At 43.2% G+C, this 17,874-nt stretch overlaps 1 long non-coding RNA gene across 2 annotated transcripts in view; it reads right to left on the bottom strand.

The window, feature by feature from the left end:
- Nucleotides 1-17,632, bottom strand: part of LOC129636648 (uncharacterized) — a 42,782-nt gene extending 25,150 nt beyond the window's left edge. The window contains exons 1-3 of one of the 2 annotated variants that reach the window (XR_008707058.1): nt 16,436-17,632; nt 16,063-16,126; nt 12,604-13,338 (exon numbers count right to left, since the gene is read on the bottom strand). This is a non-coding gene — a long non-coding RNA (uncharacterized LOC129636648). Of the gene's footprint in view, nt 1-12,603; nt 13,339-16,062; nt 16,127-16,435 lie in introns of those variants that run through there. The other variant, XR_008707060.1, reaches the window with a different exon arrangement.
- Between the last annotated feature and the right edge of the window lie 242 nt (nt 17,633-17,874).

Genomic DNA, 17,874 nt, shown 5'->3' on the forward strand with positions numbered 1-17,874 from the left:
AACTGAGTTAACACAGAGGCCACAAGGCCAGGGCTCAATCCCAGGAGACTGCCCCCCACCTTAGACCTCAATCTCAAGCAGTAGGTCCCTAGGTTACTCACAACATCTGTCCAACTTGGCTACAAATCAGTGGTTCCCATGATTCCCTGCCTGGATTTTCATTATTTGCTAGAACAGCTACAGAACTCATGGAAATACTGAAGTTCACCAGGTTATTACATAATAAAAGATAGGACCAAGATACAGATGAACAGCCAGAAGAAGAGATACACTGGGCAAGGTCCAGAAGGGTCCCAAGAACAGGAGCTTCTGTCCCCGTGAAGCTGGGGTACACCACCAGGCCTCCTGGCATGTAGATGTGTTCACCAACACAGAGGCTCCCCAAATCCCATCTACTGGGATTCTTGTGGAGCCTTCCTCACACAAGCATGGTCAAGTATTTACTCCATTTCCAACCCCTCTTCCCTCTATGGAGAATCAGGGGTGGGGCTAAAAGCAGCTTAGTGTTTCTGATGACCAGCTCCACCCAGGAGCCCACCAAGACTCACCTCATTAAAGCAAAAGCTACCCCTCCCCGACTGTACACAAGAAATTCCAAGGAATATAGGCACTCTGAATTGGAACCAGGTCAAAGGTCTCTCTCTCTCTTTCTCTCTCTCTCTATATATACATATATTATTATCTCAGTCTGGCATCTTCATTGTGCCCATTTATGCAAAATAACTTTCATAAATATTGGGACACCTTGGTTTCCTTAAATGATGGGCACATCAGGGATGTCAAGAACCCCGGTGACTTAGGGTTAGATGATTAAGAGAAGAGCAGCCGTGTGACAGGAGAAATCTTTGAGGAGAAAAAGATGAACCTGGCTGGTCAGATGGAAACTGAACAGCCCAGTTCTGGGGAGAATCACCAGCCTGTGGTGCAGGCGTGATGGATGGGCCCCTGCAGAGTGGCCTGAGATTGAAGCCAGATTGTCAGAAACAGACAGTAAGCCAGGAGAGAGAAGCAAGAAGTTAGATGATGCTGTCAACTTGCCAGGGGATATAGCAAAGAGTATGGGACCTGCATAAAGAGTTGAAGAGAAAAAAAAAAGGTGAGGTGGTGAACAAGCTTTTTTTTTAACAACCTCCAAGGACACCTGTGATAAAATCTCTGGCATCTGATGCTATAAGTGATGTGTTGGCATCACATTTCAAGAAGTGAAGTTCTCTGCTGGTACTAGGTCTGCAATCTGAGGGGAGCCAGGTGAGGATCCCCACCTTCTAGCAAACCTCGGAGATGCAAAGGGTGTGTCCTCTGGAAGACAAGAAGCTTCTGCAGCTTCCTTTTTCGGAACTAAACAACAGTGGACAAGCCAGAAGAGTCGGCTAGTCTGCCCCCGTTCCACGCTGCAAGGAAAGGATGCACTCCAGGCTGTGCAGGACAGAAGGAGTGCGTGAACGGTAACTTAATGGTGGAAGGACAAGCCTGTGGATCCTCAACCAAGAAATCCAAAAACCCCAGGGGAAAACCAGTGTGTTCACAAGGTGCTCTGAAAAGTCCTAGGCGTCCTGTGCAAATATCCCAGGCAAAGAACTAGTGAGTAGCAAGGGAGAACAGCAGGTGGGGCCCCAAACAGCAGCCACAGGCATCAAGTTACGCTTACTATCAAGACTACGATAGGCTATGGAGAAGGGAATGGCAACCCACTCCAGTATTCTTGCCTGGAGAATCCCCACGGACAGAGGAGCCTGGCAAACTACAGTCCATGGGGTCGCAAGAGTCGGATACGACTTAGCAACTAAACCTCCACCACGACCACAATATGCTAGCCACTGTGCTAAGCATTTCACAAGCAGTTCTCATAGCAACTCAAAAGAGTCAATGCTATTAACATTCCTATTATAGTGCTAACATACAGGTGAGGAAATTGAATGAAGCACACAGAGGTTAAGTAATTTGCTCAGGGTCACAGAGCTAGTACTTTGCTCCAGTGGGAGTTAAGCCCAAGTTTTCACCACTGGGTTATACTGGGCTCTCTATCAGATTTTCCTGTGGTGAAAGAGTTTTCTCCATGCACACACGAGAGGGTTTATCGAAGGTGCCTCCACAGGCAGCAACCTTAAGACTGACAGGTTGAGGCTTATCAAAATCTCTGATGGCAGCTCCTGAGTGTCTGAGTCATAGCTGCTCAGCGGTTCACCCTGCCATCTGCTAAAATGAGGAAAATACTAAATATTGACCTCTTGTGGCTCAGCCAGGCTTTGTGAGTTTTCAGGATTTAATGTCTGAAAATCACCTCCTGCGGGTATCGGGGGCACTTTACAGTAACCCTCCTGCAGACATCACCTTCTTTCTTTGCTCACCCCAGGGCTAATAAAGGAGCAGGGGCCTTTCCGAGGGCTTTATCCAGATAATCATCACGAAGGGCAGCCTCAAAACAAGAAAACAGGGGAAGGCGAGAAATAAGGAGCCTGGAGGCTGTCAATGGATATGACAAAAGTGCTGAATAAACACGAGAACTGGACAAATGAAGGTTGTTCTTTTATGCTAAAGAAGGAAAACAGTTTGACATCTGGAGAGCTGCTGTTTCTTTTTATGAGACCATGAAAGACAGCCCTGTTTTTTTTTTTCTTCCTTGCCTGTAAGAAGACTCAGTTAAATTTTATGCCCAATTTCAGTCTGTTTCCTTACCTTAGGTTTTTGGCAACCAGCTTCTTCCTTACAATAAAACTGAAAACTCCCCCAAATGAAGTAACTGTGCCTTGTTATGATCAGGCTTCATATTCTCATGGAAAAGCAGGCAGAAGATAGTAAACTGCTATATTTAGAATGAAGAGAATATGTACTGGCCTAAGAATTCTGTGCTAAAAAGAGACCTGGTCTTTACTAGGATTTGCTCAAAAACAATTTCTACTCCAGGACACAAAGTCCAAGGGAAAAAAAAAAAAATTGCTCTAAAAAATTTTATACTTGAGTTATAAATGTCTAAGTTTGAAAAATTAACGTAAAATGTTTATAAGACAGAAAAATCTAAAACAAACATGGATATAGTAGCAGCTCGGTGGTAGGCACACAGCTCTAGCTTTTTCTTTGCATTTGCAATATCATAATTTTGAAAATAAACTCAAACTGCTGAGAGAAAAGACCAGCTGGCATGAGAACTAGAAGCTCTAGGCAGTCTGATTTTTGTGATATAAACTACTCTATTTTTAATCAGAAGTTGAGTGAGACTGAGATAAGGAACAAAACTCCTGTCTTCTCATCAATCAATCATTCAAAGACTTTTAGAGAGTTCCTATGTATACCTAGTACATTTCCAGGCCTTAAGGCCATAAAGGTGAATGGAAGAGATACAGTCTCTACCTTCCTTCAGCTCACAATCTAATGGAAGAAAGAGACAAGAAGTAAACAAAGGAGTAAATAATTACACATGGGATAAGTGTTCTGAAAAAAGCTAATAGCATTCAGATAGAAGATAACGGCAAGGGGGCTTCACCCAGTTTAGACAGGGTGATCACATATGGCCTCTGTGGGGAAGTCCTATCTAGCTGAACTGAAGCAAAAGGAACAATCCAGGTGAGGTCACTGGACACACAGACGACCTGATGCAAGACAGGGCTGTGTGAGTCCTAAAGAGAGAGAAAGGCAAGATTGGCTGATACGCATCATCGAGGAGGAAAAGGACCTGAGATGAGGTTCAACAAACAGTCAGGGGCCAGGCCAGGGTCTAGACACATGGGAAAGAGTTGGCCTTTTATCTAAACAAATATGGCAGCCACTACACACCTTAGTTGCAAGGGAGTAACATGTTCTCAATACACCTTATAAAAGAGCTCGCTGGCAGCTGAGTGGCTTGGAGTTGGTAAGAGGGGAAGCAGACAGGTGAGTAAGCAGAATCAACCAATGGCAGACAAAGTCCAGAGCACCACCCGATTTTGTAAATGAAGTTTTATCACAACGCCACGTGATCATTTGTTTACTGCTGTCTGTGGCTGGTGTCACACTATAATGGCAGAGTCCAGGGGTTCACAGAAATGCTCATTTACTCATTTGAGAAATACTCACTCATTTGAAAATGTTTGCTATCTGGCCATTTATAGGAAAAATTAAGCAGTGCCTGCATAGAAGTCTGTGGCAGTAGCCACAATAATATATAGCTAATCAGCATTCAACCACAAGAATGGTTGAGCGTCTATTGTGTGCTTAGGAAAAACACAGGAGCCTAGAAATATTCAGGCTTTATTATACAGAGTGAAGTAAGCCAGAAAGAAAAACACCAATACAGTATACTAACACATATATATGGAATTTAGAAAGATGGTAACAATAACCCTGTATACAAGACAGCAAAAGAGACACTGATGTATAGAACAGTCTTATGGACTCTGTGGGAGAGGAAGAGGGTGGGAAGATTTGGGAGAATGGCATTGAAACATGTAAAATATCATGTATGAAACGAGTTGCCAGTCCAGGTTTGATGCACGATGCTGGATGCTTGGGGCTGATGCACTGGGACAACCCAGTGGGATGGTATTGGGAGGGAGGAGGGAGAGGGGTTCAGGATGGGGAACACATGTATACCTGTGGCAGATTCATTTCGATGTTTGGCAAAACCAATACAATATTGTAAAGTTTAAAAATAAAATAAAATTAAAAAAAAATAAAAGAAGCACAGAAAAATAAAAAAATTAAAAAAAAAGAAATATTCAGGCTATATAAGACCAAGTGTCTTCTTTGATAATATTCAGTAGCATCAGATCCATCCCCTCACTGACCCTGACAAAATCTGCTTTTGCAAAGCCTCAACTATTCGCTCCCAAACCTTCAACTTCAGCTCAAGTCCTACCCCCTCCACGTAGCTTTCCTTCATTTATTCATACCCTACTCTCTATTTGTTTAAACTCTAGTCCTAAGTATATCCTATGTTCAATCCTTTAGCTTTAACTAATCTGTGAATATTTACAGATTTGGATAACCAACACTTTTTTCTCCATGGTGATGAAACCATGAAATAGCCCCGCCTGTCCCCTAAGCTCTGAGGTGCCAATTAAGCCTCTTGCCCAATGAGAGAGCTCTAGATCCAAGGCTATGGCAGTTGGTTCAGGGTCAGAATACAGCCCTAACAGAATCTTTCCCTCAGGCCTATCTGCTGAAATTCATAAGAATTATTATCTCTTGACTTGGCTGCCATAGTACTAGAAAGTTCTAAGTCCAGGACAGCCAATATTCCTGACCAATGTGCTCATTGCAGACACACACAGCCCAGCTTCAGTGAGGCGAGAGACAGTGGAGAAGCAAACTGAGAGAGGTGTGGGTCTCGATGGGCTTCCCTGAGCCCTGCATCTCACAATACTTCTCATCCTTACTAACTACACAAGCCAACGAATCCCAATTATTTAAGTTGATTGTGTTTCTGCCATTTACCACAGCAATCTTCATGAAATAGGCAAGGACTCCTGCCAAAAGATAACCAAGACAGGGCTGTTTGGTGTCTTGCAAGCCTCAGTCTTGTACCAGGAACTTCAGGTTGCTGGGACACTAGATGCTGGCTGGTCGGTGGGCACCTAGGCCCCTTACACCTTGATCTTGGCTGTTAGGGTTTCACCTTGATCAGACTTTGCTTAGAAGAAACCTAGAGAAGGTATAGTACAAAACCAAGATGCTCTATCTTCTGCTCATTCTGGGGCTGACTTGGTACAGTAACTTGCCATGTGATCTCAAGTAAGTCCTTCATACCATAAAATCCCCTACCTTAAATGAGGAAATGGGCCTTTTGGAACAATGCTCCCCATTCTCTGATTCCTGACCTTAGGTTTGTCCAATTCCTGGGAAAATGAGCATTTTTAGCCCATCATTTTGGAACCAAGGTGACTGCTTTCATAGAACATTATTTGATTTTGTTCTGAAAAATTTAATCTCCTAGCCACATGCAGAGGCAGGAGTCTGCTATTTACATTGGACTCTTCACTCTGCTCTGGCTGGGGCGGTCTCCACATACCCGGGGACAGGCTAGGGGAAATGAGAGCACTTTGTTTTTATCGTGGTTATGTGTGTCTCATGAAATAATCCAAGTGCTTCTTGAGAAGCAAAACAAGGAAGTACAAAAAGGGGATTTACAAATGTCTTAGAGGCCAGTATAACCCATGAGGAATTTTAAAGCTGGCTGAAAGTGTTGTTTTCTTATTTCCTATAAAAGTACCTTATTTAAAAAATCAAATCAGACCAAGAAGTTCTCTGGCAATGGTTTCTTGTTTCCAACCCTTAGCCCCATTTCTCGTGAGCTGTTATTCATGGACTATTCTGAATACAACTCAGATTAGACCATTGCAGTGTCTCTCAGCTGGGGTGCTGTTAGCATTTTACATGAGACTCTTCTGTGCACTCAAGTCCCCTGCATCGCGAGATGTTTGCCTGCCTTCTTAGCTAAACGCCAGCCATATAGTGCCCTACCACTGTGACAGTCAAAAAATACCTCTGTGCATTTCCAACAACCTGAGGGGGACTGGAACAAGCACTTTTCAAGTCCATTTAACAAATGGGTTCACTGAGGCCCAGACATGGGAATGTGACAGGATTTCCAAGGTCACACAAGACTAAGGAATGATTTTGAAGCCGCATGTTTTGACCATCCAATCCTAGTTATCTTTATACTACTTAACCCATCTCTAATAGCAGTGAGTTTCAATTTGCTGAAGCTGTTAGACAACTGAGAACCAAGTTATTACTATTAATGCCAATACCAACAATTAACCCCCACTTATACTTTGATTGCACTTGATACATTCTTACAATGTAGTTCAGCAAGTTTTTTCATCCTCATCAGGTTTTCATTACCATAAGCTCATCATATTTGTACTGGTTACTGGACAAGGAGTAACCTATCAGAATCCGAATGCAGGATTCTAATTCTTGCTCTGTGCTCTCAAGAGAATTCTCCAGGCAAGAGTACAGGAGTGAGTTACAATTCCCTTCTCCAGGGGATCTTCAGGATCCAGGGATCAAACGCAGGTCTCCTGCACTGCAGGCAGATTCTTTACCACTGAGCCACCTGGGACGCCCTAGCAATAATAATATATGACAGTGAAATCTTCTCATCCCTTGCCTGTTTATGGCTCCCCAAATCCCACCCCATTACTAGATTCGAGAAGAGGAAACAGAAAGGAAAAGAAGTATGCTTCATTAAAGAGTGGGTATTTGCATCTCACTTTTCTACTACAAGAGTCACTGGCAACAGGAAGGAAACACCTGCCTCATGTCATGTGTCTTGGACTCCTCCTTACCCTCACGCACACCTGATCCATCAATATTGTACAAAGGTGAAAAAGGACAGAGCCTTCAAGACTCTGTGTTCTTGTGGTACTTTCAGAGCAATTCACGAGCCTCTTTTAATTCCTTTGGTCTCTCTGAGATGTGCTGTGAATAAGCCCACATGATCAATGATGGAGTGATGCCCAGTCACTTTTTCAGAGTTTTGGTAGAACAACAGGTCTGGAGTTGCATTTTAATAGCAATACTCTCTTACCATCCAGAGTATTTTATTCTTCCTCAAGAATTTTAAACACACACACACAAACCAGCTTGACTCAAAAGTTTAATACAATGTGAAAAGAACAAAGCTAAGTTCCCGAGTATGGATACTTTCTAGCTGAAAGCACTTAACAGCAGTATGTACAACTGCAAGGGGAATGCCAATTTATAATAACCATCAAGGGAAAATGAAAAAAAAAATATATATATATATATATTACACACAGCCCTCAAATAAGCTTGTAATGGCAGAGTTTTCTTTTTCTTTTGTGGACTGCATAGCTTGTGGGATCTTAGTTCCCTGACCAGGAATTAAACCCGTGCCCTCGGCAATGAAAAGTGCTGAGTCCAAACCACTGGACTGCCAAAGAGTCCCTCTTTTTCATTTTTTTAGTAGTATTACTAAGGATTCATTAGGAAACAATCATTTAATTTCTCTAAAATATCAATTATGGTTTTGCTGCCCAGGCGTATAATTTTTTAAAATGTTTCTTAATACCATATGACACTTAAAACTAAGATTTTATCATTCTCCCGCTCCAAAACCAAAGGAGGGTCAAAATTGAGCCATGAAAAGTCCCTTTTCTATTTTTTTCCTTTTTTGGGCCATGCCACTCAGCTTGTGGGATCTTAGTTACCCGACCTAGGATTGAACCCATGCCCTGTGCAGTGGAAGCACAGCATTCTAATCATGGGACCACCAGGGAAGTCCCTCCTTTTCTATTTTTGACAGTCATCTTCCAGAAGAACCAGAGAAACTAGCTTCACTCCTGGAAAAAGGCTGCCAAGCACAAGGATATCCTTTCCATCTCCTCTCCCTTTGTAAAGCTGAGAGCTGCCCATGTGTTTATCCAAATCTATTCTTCAACAAATATTTGAGGCAAACAAGGAAAAGGCATAGAAAAATTTACTGTTAGAGAGAGTTAAAAAAAAAAAAATTCAGGACAGAGAGGAAAAAAAAATAGAGAGACCCTAGAAAAAATGCAGTTATCTGGCATGCCTTAAAGCTAGCCATAACTATTTTAAATTACTTTGCATATAAATACCAGTTATCCCCATGGGTAAAAGTAACCCCCTCACCCTCAAAGAGAAATGCCTGGAAGTGATTGAGTTATACATCTACAGTTCTACAGTAAAGTTATACCATAAAAAACCTCATTACTCCTTTTTCCACACCCCCAACTCGATTTCAGTACTTTCCTGTGAAGCATATTGGCAAAGTAAAACTTTCTGGTGGTGAAAAAACAATAACAACTTGGACACAAATCAAAATAACTGCATCAGACAAAAATCAATAAGGTGGATCTTCAACTCAATTATTTCCCCTCTGGGGATGAAGTGTGTTCATGAAGAGATATTTGTAAATATGATATTGGCATCTATTTGGTTTGCTTAAACATAGTCACCTCTCAATCCACAGTGCTATTTCACTCTTCTCCTCCCCAAGGCCTGGCCTCCATCCTCAACAGGTAGTCATCAGAAAACAGGGAGAGGGGTGTTGTCTTGCTGCAAACTGCAGTTGGTAAAAGAGTAAATGATCTTATTTTGAAAAGTTTGCCAGAAGATGGACAGAAGAGTTTTCAAGTCTTCAGTTCAGTTCAGTCGCTCAGTCGTGTCCAACTCTTTGCAACCCTATGAATCGCAGCACGCCAGGCCTCCCTGTCCATCACCAACTCCCGGAGTTCACTCAGACTCAAGTCCATCGAGTCAGTGATGTCATCCAGCCATCTCCTCCTCTGTCATCCCCTTCTCCTCCTGCCCCCGATTCCTCCCAGCTTCAGAGTCTTTGCCAATGAGTCAACTCTTTGCATGAGGTGGCCCAAGTACTGGAGTTTCAGCTTTAGCATCATTCCTTCCAAAGAAATCCCAGGGCTGATCTCCTTCAGAATGGACTGGTTGGATCTCCTTGCAGTCCAAGGGACTCTCAAGAGTCTTCTCCAACACCACAGTTCAAAAGCATCAATTCTTCGGCACTCAGCCTTCTTCACAGTCCAACTCTCACATCCATACATGACCACAGGAAAAATCATAGCCTTGACTAGATGGACCTTTGTTGGCAAAGTAATGTATCTGCTTTTGAATATGCTATCTAGGTTGGTCATAACTTTCCTTCCAAGGAGTAAGCATCTTTTAATTTCAGGGCTGCAGTCACCATCTGCAGTGATTTTGGAGCCCCCAAAAATAAAGTCTGACACTGTTTCTACTGTTTCCCCATCTATTTCCCATGAAGTGATGGGACCAGATGCCGTGATCTTCATTTTCTGAATGTTGAGCTTTAGGCCAACTTTTTCACTCTCCACTTTCATCTTCATCAAGAGCCTTTTTAGTTCCTCTTCACTTTCTGCCATAAGGGTGGTGTCATCTGCATATCTGAGGTTATTGATATTTCTCCTGGCAATCTTGATTCCAGCTTGTGCTTCTTCCAGCCCAGCGTTTCTCATGATGTACTCTGCATATAAGTTAAATAAGCAGGGTGACAATATACAGCCTTGACAGACTCCTTTTCCTATTTGGAACCAGTCTGTTGTTCCATGTCCAGTTCTAACTGTTGCTTCCTGACCTGCATACAGATTTCTCAAGAGGCAGGTCAAGTGATCTGGTATTCCCATCTCTTTCAGAATTTCCCACAGTTTATTGTGATCCACACAGTCAAAGGCTTTGGCATGGTCAATAAAGCAGAAACAGATGTTTTTCTGGAACTCTCTTGCTTTTTCCATGATCCAGCAGATGTTGGCAATTTGATCTCTGGTTCATCTGCCTTTTCTAAAACTAGCTTGAACATCAGGAGGTTCACGGTTCACATATCCTGGCTTGGAGAATTCTGAGCGTTACTTTACTAGCATGTGAGATGAGTGCAATTGTGCGGTAGTTTGAGCATTCTTTGGCATTGCCTTTCTTTGGGATTGGAATGAAAACGGACCTTTTCCAGTCCTGTGGCCACTGCTGAGTTTGCCAAATTTGCTGGCATATTGAGTGCAGCACTTTCAGAGCATCATCTTTCAGGATTTGAAAGAGCTCAAGTGGAATTCCATCACCTCCACTAGCTTTGTTCGTAGTGATGCTTTCTGAGGCCCACTTGACTTCACATTCCAGGATGTCTGGTTCCTGATAAGTGATCACACCGTCATGATTATCTGGGTCATGAAGATCTTTTTTGTACAATTCTGTGTATTCTTACCACCTCTTCTTAATATCTTCTGCCTCTGTTAGGTCCATACCACTTCTGTCCTTTATTGAGCCCATCTTTGCGTGAAATGTGCCCTTGGTATCTCTAATTTTCTTGAAGAGATCTCTAGTCTTTCCCATTCTTTTGTTTTCCTCTATTTCTTTGCATTGATTGCTGAGGAAGGCTTTCTTATCTCTTCTTGCTATTCTTTGGAACTCTGCATTCAGATGCTTATATCTTTCCTTTTCTCCTTCGCTTTTCGTTTCTCTTCTTTTCACAGCTATTTGTAAGGCCTCCCCAGACAGCAGTTTTTCTTTTTTGCATTTCTTTCCCATGGGGATGGTTTTCATCCCTGTCTACTGTACAGTGTCACGAACCTCAGTCCATAGTTCATCAAGCACTCTATCTAGCAAATCTAGGCCCTTAAATCTATTTCTCACTTCCACTGTATAATCATAAGGGATTTGATTTAGGTCATACCTGAATGGTCTAGTGGTTTTCCCTTCTTTCTTCAATTTCAGTCTGAATTTGGCAATAAGGGGTTCATGATCTGAGCCACAGTCAGCTCCTGGTCTTGTTTTTGTTGACTGAATAGAGCTTCTCCATCTTTGGCTGCAAAGAACATAATCAATCTGATTTTGGTGTTGACCATCTGGTAATATCCATGTGTAGAGTCTTCTCTTGTGTTGTTGGAAGAGGGTGTTTGCTATGACCAGTGCATTTTCTTGGCAAAACTCTTAAGTGAATCAAATTCAGTTTGGCTTCAATATTCTTTGACTAATAAAGGAAGATCTCAAATTCCTCCAATTGAAAATAACCAAAATCCTCAAAAAGAAAAAAAATCCTTTTTGTATTCTCTTGAGACCAACATTAGTGTGTTATGAGGCCTGGGCAAGGCCTTAGGACTCCAAAATATGTGTGTGTGTACACATATATGGGGTTTCCCTAGTGGCTCAGGAGTTCAAGAATCCACCTGCAATGCTGGAGTCAAAGGAGATATAGGTTCAATCCCTGGGTCAGGAAGATCCCCTGGAGGACGGCATGGCAACCCACTCTAGTATTCTTGCCTGGAGAATCCCATGAACAGAGGAGCCTGGCGGGCTACTGTCCATAGCATTACACGGAGTGGAACACGACTGAAGGGACTTAGCACGCACATACATGTATACATACACAAGGAGGGCCATTGTTCACATTCATATCCAGGGCAAAGTAGGAAGCCATTTTGGAAAAACAGTCATCACAAACATTGCGGACAAAAAGGCAAGAAACTGACAGAGACTCTCTTCTTAACCAAAGTGCACTCAAGCTCCTCTAAGCCCTTCTTAGCTCAGCCTCATCCTTGCATCTTGTTGTCAAGAGCGAGACTCTAGCTAACTCTCTTAGAACCACCTCCCATCCTCTGAGGATAAGTGTTTTCTGATCAAACTCCTCATCCCCTTCCATCTACCAGGTGATAATGCATCACTCAGGCCTGCCTTCAGCAAAAATCCTATTAAATGGGACTAGCCAGAAATCCCTCTTGGCCCCTGATGTTGACTTTTAGTAACCTCCCACCCACTGACTCCCTTTCAGCCCCTTAATTCTAAACCCTAACCCAATTTAGAATTGAACACAACTACACTGATGTCTCTGTTTACCTGCTGCAATAGTTCCTCAGTAAATATGTTTTTAGCATTTTAACTGCTGTCTGCTCTGGTTTGCTTTGACAGAAGTGCAACAAATTTTAAAAAAGTCTGTGGGAAAAAAAAGGGCGTTTCTTGGATGGATGTCATGTATGTGAGCACCTGCTTGTTTTTTGTGGGTTTTTCTTTTCATCAGTTTAGTTTTAATGTGGAAAAGAGTCATGAATGCAAGCCTGTCTTACGTTCTTGTCTTAACCTGTTAGCTCAAAAATTCTTTCTCTTCTCTTTTCCATAGAAGTATGTGATAGCTACAGGGATTCAGGATCCTATGGCTCCCATGCACTGTGCCTTAAAGATGACTTTTCTTTATTTAGAAAAGGAGCTTATTGTTTAGTCACCAAAACATGTCCAACTTTTTGAGACCCCATGGACTGTATGTAGCCCACCAGGTACCTCTGTTTATGAGATTTCCCAGGCAAGAATACTGGAGTGAGTTGCCATGCCCTCCTTCAAGTGATCTTCCCAACCCAGGGATTGAACCTGCATCTTCTGCATTGGCAGGTAGATTCTTTACCATTGAGCCACCAGGAAAGCCCCAAAAGGGAGCTACATTGCAATAAAATATAAACACCTTATATCAGTTTAGTTCAGTTCAGTCGCTCAGTTGTGTCCGAGTAATTTGCGACTCCATGGATTGCAGCATGCCAGGCCTCCCTGTCCATCACCAAATCCCAAAATTTACCCAAACTCATCTCCATTGAGTCAGTGATGCCATCCAACCATCTCATCCTCTGTCATTCCTTTCTCCTCCCACCTTCAATCTTTCCCAGCATTAGGGTCTTTTCAAATGAGTCAGCTCTTTGCATCAGGTGGCCAAAGTATTGGAGTTTCAGCTTCAGTATCAATCCTCCCAATGAACACTCAGGACTGGTCTCCTTTAGGATGGACTGGTTGGATCTCCTTGCAGTCCAAGGGACTCTCAAGAGTCTTCTCCAACACCATAGTTCAAAAGCATCAATTCTTCGGCTTACATATCTGATGTGAAAAGGAATTCTGAAGGTAGTCAGGTCCCTTTAAGCTTAATCGTTTCAAGTTTCCTCCACCTGGAGTCTTATTCAGTGAGGTTCAGAATGTTGTTCTAGTAACATTGTCTCTTGGTCATCTTGGCAAGTGATAAGAGAGCAGAAGGGTATATTTGGAAGGCTTTTTATGAACAAAATCCAGATGAGGTATTTGTGATTTGAGTGTGGGTTGAGGGAAGAAGAAAATTTTAATGACATAGGAAAGGTAATTAACTCGGAAAATGCCAATACTCATATATTCTGATTTATTAAAGATGTTTAGTTTGTTTTTGAAATTGTCTGTCCTATAGGATGAATAGCAATGAGATAAACCAGAAAGGCAGGGATGGGGACCTGGATTTTAGACTTTATTCTCACCATTAGGGTCAAGTAAAGTAACAGGCACTGGGGAAAAGGATAACAGGTAGTTCACCTGAAACTATCACAACTGTGTTAAACAGCTATAGCCCAATACAAAAGTATTTTTTTTTTTAAAGATATCTGCTTAGAAAGGGAGGTGGGGGTGGACAGATAGCCCACAGAACCCATTAAATGTCCAGCTCAGGCATGGTGATGGTATCTCTGGGCAAAGTGAGCCATCAAAGGTTATGAAGAAAGTAAGCACCTTGATTGAAGTGGTAGTTTAAACAGTTCTCTGTAAGCCTTGGTCTTTGATGAACCAATGGAGGGGGAAAGCACCATAGGCAGAGAAGCCAGTCAGGAGGCCACTGTGATAGACAGTGTGTAATGAGGGCCTGAAGCGGATGAGCCAGCAGGGGTGAGAGATGATGGATATGAGAAAGCCCCAGAAGGAGAGGTCAGGCATAAGATGCTCTGCTTGAAACACGCATTCAGGAATGACATTTGGACACAGCTTCTTGCAACAGTAGAACACGAGGGCTAACACAGATAACAGGCTATTGGAAATTCAGAACCCAAGTAAGAGCTAAAATTCACCAGGCTCCTGCCAGACTTCCAAGTGCTTTAACTATACATGAGGTATTGAAACAGCAGATTCATCCACACAACTCAACTGTATGCAACCTGCTGCAAAAACAGAGCAAAACCCACAGCTGACTCTTAGGAGCAGCCCTGCTCAGTAAGCCAGGATTGGAAATGGTTCTACGTATTCCCAGCCTCCCTCCCTTAGCAAACGCTTTTCCTTCTACCTGGGTTGCTCAGCAACAGTGCCAGCCAGTTGCCAGGTTAACCTGATACCCTAGGGCCCCTCTCCCTAGGTGAAGGCACTGCTAGCTCATGAATGCTGCCCCTGATGCCACAGCAGCTCTCCCCCAGCCCCGAGAGAGCACTGTACTCTGCTGCAGCCTCTCAGCCCATCTCCCAGAACCTCAACCCTGGTGGTTCATCCCCCTGCCTCTACAACAGCCTTCTTAGTTCCCCTCTGTCTTCACGGCTCCCACTTTGGGAGAAACGTCTTCTCTCAATGAGAACTTCTAGATAACTCCAAATACTTTGTGTCTGACCAGCTTTCACTCAGACTGTTATTTCATCTAGCTTCAGGGAACCATGAGCGTCCTCCTGTGTCTCCCACTCTGTTCCCTGAAACTGCAAGTTGAAGATACTGGGAAACATCCAAAAAGTCCACCAATTTGTGATGGTTATTCAATTATGGACTCCATACAGTTCAGCACCATTCAGGTGGCCCAGTGGTAAAAGAACCTGCCTGCTAATGCGGGAGACACAAGAGATGTGCCACGTAGGGTTCAGGGAGATCCCCAGGAGTAGGAAATGGCAACACGCTCCAGTATTCTTCCCTGGAAAATTCCATGGACAGAGGAATCTGGCAGGCTATAGTCCATGGGGCCACAAAGAATCGGACACAACTGAGCGCATATATTCCTAAGGATTCCTCAAAATACTGGGAAACATCCAAAAAGCCCACCCAATTGTGATGGTTCTTCAATTACGGACTCTCCATGCCGTTCAGCACCATTCAACACTTAAAAGAAAGATCAATGAAGCTCATCTATGCCTGCTGGGATGGAACCACCACTACACTCAGTGCCACAATGAAGAAAAACACAGAGTCCTGTGTACTGCACTCTTTCAGCTAGGAAAGGGGCTGTAGGTGGCTGTACTTTTATCAAACAGCTCTGGCTGAATGCTGTTTTTACATTTTAAGTGGTCAGTCTCAGAAATGCAGTGCCCGTAGATTTGCATGCGTCAGGGGAAACAACATTTACAATGAAATTATTCTAGTCACTGTATGACTTCTTCTATTCTATGGAAATTGGTTAAAAAATAGTTTTCTGCTAATGCCTTGTTTCCAGGATACCATTTTTCCAGTTACTCACAAAGAGCAGAGATTATTAACCCCGTGATTTTATTCCAGTGGGACTGTTCAAAACCGCACTTGCTGCCATCCACAGAGGTTAAGCAGTGAATTATGAATGGCACAATGATAATGAAATTCTCAGAACGAACTTCTGTGGGCTTCAAATAGGTTTTCTTGGTGGGGTGAAGGGTGGGCAGAGAGGGGAAAGGCAAGCATTAATAGCCTGAAGGTCTGACACTCAATTTGATTGTACAGCATTGGAAGGATGCCCCCAAAGCCTCGATCTGTGAATTTGCCTTAATTCCACGCAACAAACATTGTTAAGTCATAGTATCTGAGAGACTGGGGAATTAAATGCAGTAGGAACCAATGGCGACAGGAGTTGTTGCCAAATTAACTTACCTGGAGCCTCTTCTGAACATCCAACAGGAGATTTGTTACCAAACTCTGACCTGGGCAGCTCTCTCTGCAGAAAGAGAAGCGGACTGACTGAAAATGGCTGCCCCACCTCACCCTCTCCTAATGAGTTCAGGTGAGATCCGTGCCCCCTCGACGCCTCCCCTCAGGTGAGTCCACCAGATGCAGGTCCTTAGGAGGCTGGAGGGACAGAGGGCTGAGTCTGGGCTCAGGCGATGCACAGGCACACACAATGTGAGGAGCACTGAGGGTGAGCAGCACGAATGGGAAATGCTGGCTGCATTGAATTTAAAGAAGCAGGAAAGAGGGGGAGGCCCTCCCCTTTTCAGCCTCACCTTACAAAATGGTCAAAACTTACTATTCTCTCAAATCTTGACTTTGGGAAGATACTCCTGCAGAGAAGCATAGCATCCCCAGCTCACCGTGCATCTAGGGAAGAAAGGTGGGGAAACCTGCAATGAAAGCTGAATCTCGAACTTGGCCTGCTGTCAGCAAGTCCTCTGTCCTTTCACACATTCCTCATCAGTAACTTGAAGACTTCAGAACTAGACAGTCTTCTCAGCCTTTGCCTAGGCAGTGATGGTCTATAGTTCTCTCACTGAGAAAAAGAATCTCCACTAAGAGGTCTCTAGATCACAGATAAAAATGCCCTCCCATCTCCCCCCTTTACTAATCCCTGGATTGCACAGGGCCCCTGTGGGAAAAGCCTCTTTAGCCCTTTCTGACTTCCCTGGTTGTGTTAAGCCACCCACCCATCACTCTGCCACAAGACTCTACGTGTACTTGCGGCCTGCTGGTCTGCATTTCTCAGACTCGGTTTCAGCGAGTTTTCTTAGTAACTTTAAAGACACAGATTTTTTAAAATCTGAGCTTTCCTCAATATACCTGGTCCCTTCCCAGAAAGAAGGATAACACACACACACATGTACATATATAGAATCTGTGAAGATGAAATAGTTTAGCTGTTTTTGTATTTGCCACGTAGGGATAAACACAAGCCACAGTGGCTATCAATAGAGATGATTATTGTTAACACAGAATCCTGGGGTAAAATGTCTCCTTAAACTTGATCCTTAAAGATCAAGTACCCTAAATTATATTTTTGTTTTTGTTTAGTTGCTAAGTCATGCTCAACTCTTATGCAACTCCAGGGACTGTAGCCCACCACGCTTCTCTGTTCATGGGATTTTCCAGGCAAGACATATTGGAGTGCGTTGCCATTTCCTTCTGGGGATCTTCCTGACCCAGGGATTGAACCCAAGTCTTGGGCATTGCAGATGAATTCTTTACCACTGAGCCACCAGAGAAGTCAAAAATATTATATTTAAATATCGCTTTTATAATATTCTGACATATTGTCCTTCAGGCTCTGAATATCACCATTATTAGTAAAACCAATAACAGCCACACCATTCCACTTTCTCTCTAGAAGTTTCCCTAAGGTTATGGACCACAGAGCAACCTTCTGGTCTTCTACCTACCAGGACTGTCTCTTCCTTATAAAGCCCCTCAGCACCCCTTTTCTCTAGCATAGCCTTTCAGCTTCTGTTCCCTAATTAAGCATTCCAAGTTCCTCTTAAGACGTTGGTTAGTATTTCTTTAGTAGGCTCCCACCCTTTTAAAGCATAGCACCTGGACTTGAAATCAATATTCTGGAAGTGGAATAGGGCAGGACTTAATTAGGGCTGTTTTGCTGGTTCCCTTCTTTGAGAAGGAAGTGAAAGGATCACATCATATGGCAGGATGTTTACTGAGATATAGTTCGTGTTTTGTTCTTTCTGTTTGTCTCACCACGAC

The sequence above is a fragment of the Bubalus kerabau genome, chromosome 1, assembly GCF_029407905.1.
Source record: "Bubalus kerabau isolate K-KA32 ecotype Philippines breed swamp buffalo chromosome 1, PCC_UOA_SB_1v2, whole genome shotgun sequence".
Taxonomy (NCBI): domain Eukaryota; kingdom Metazoa; phylum Chordata; class Mammalia; order Artiodactyla; family Bovidae; genus Bubalus; species Bubalus kerabau.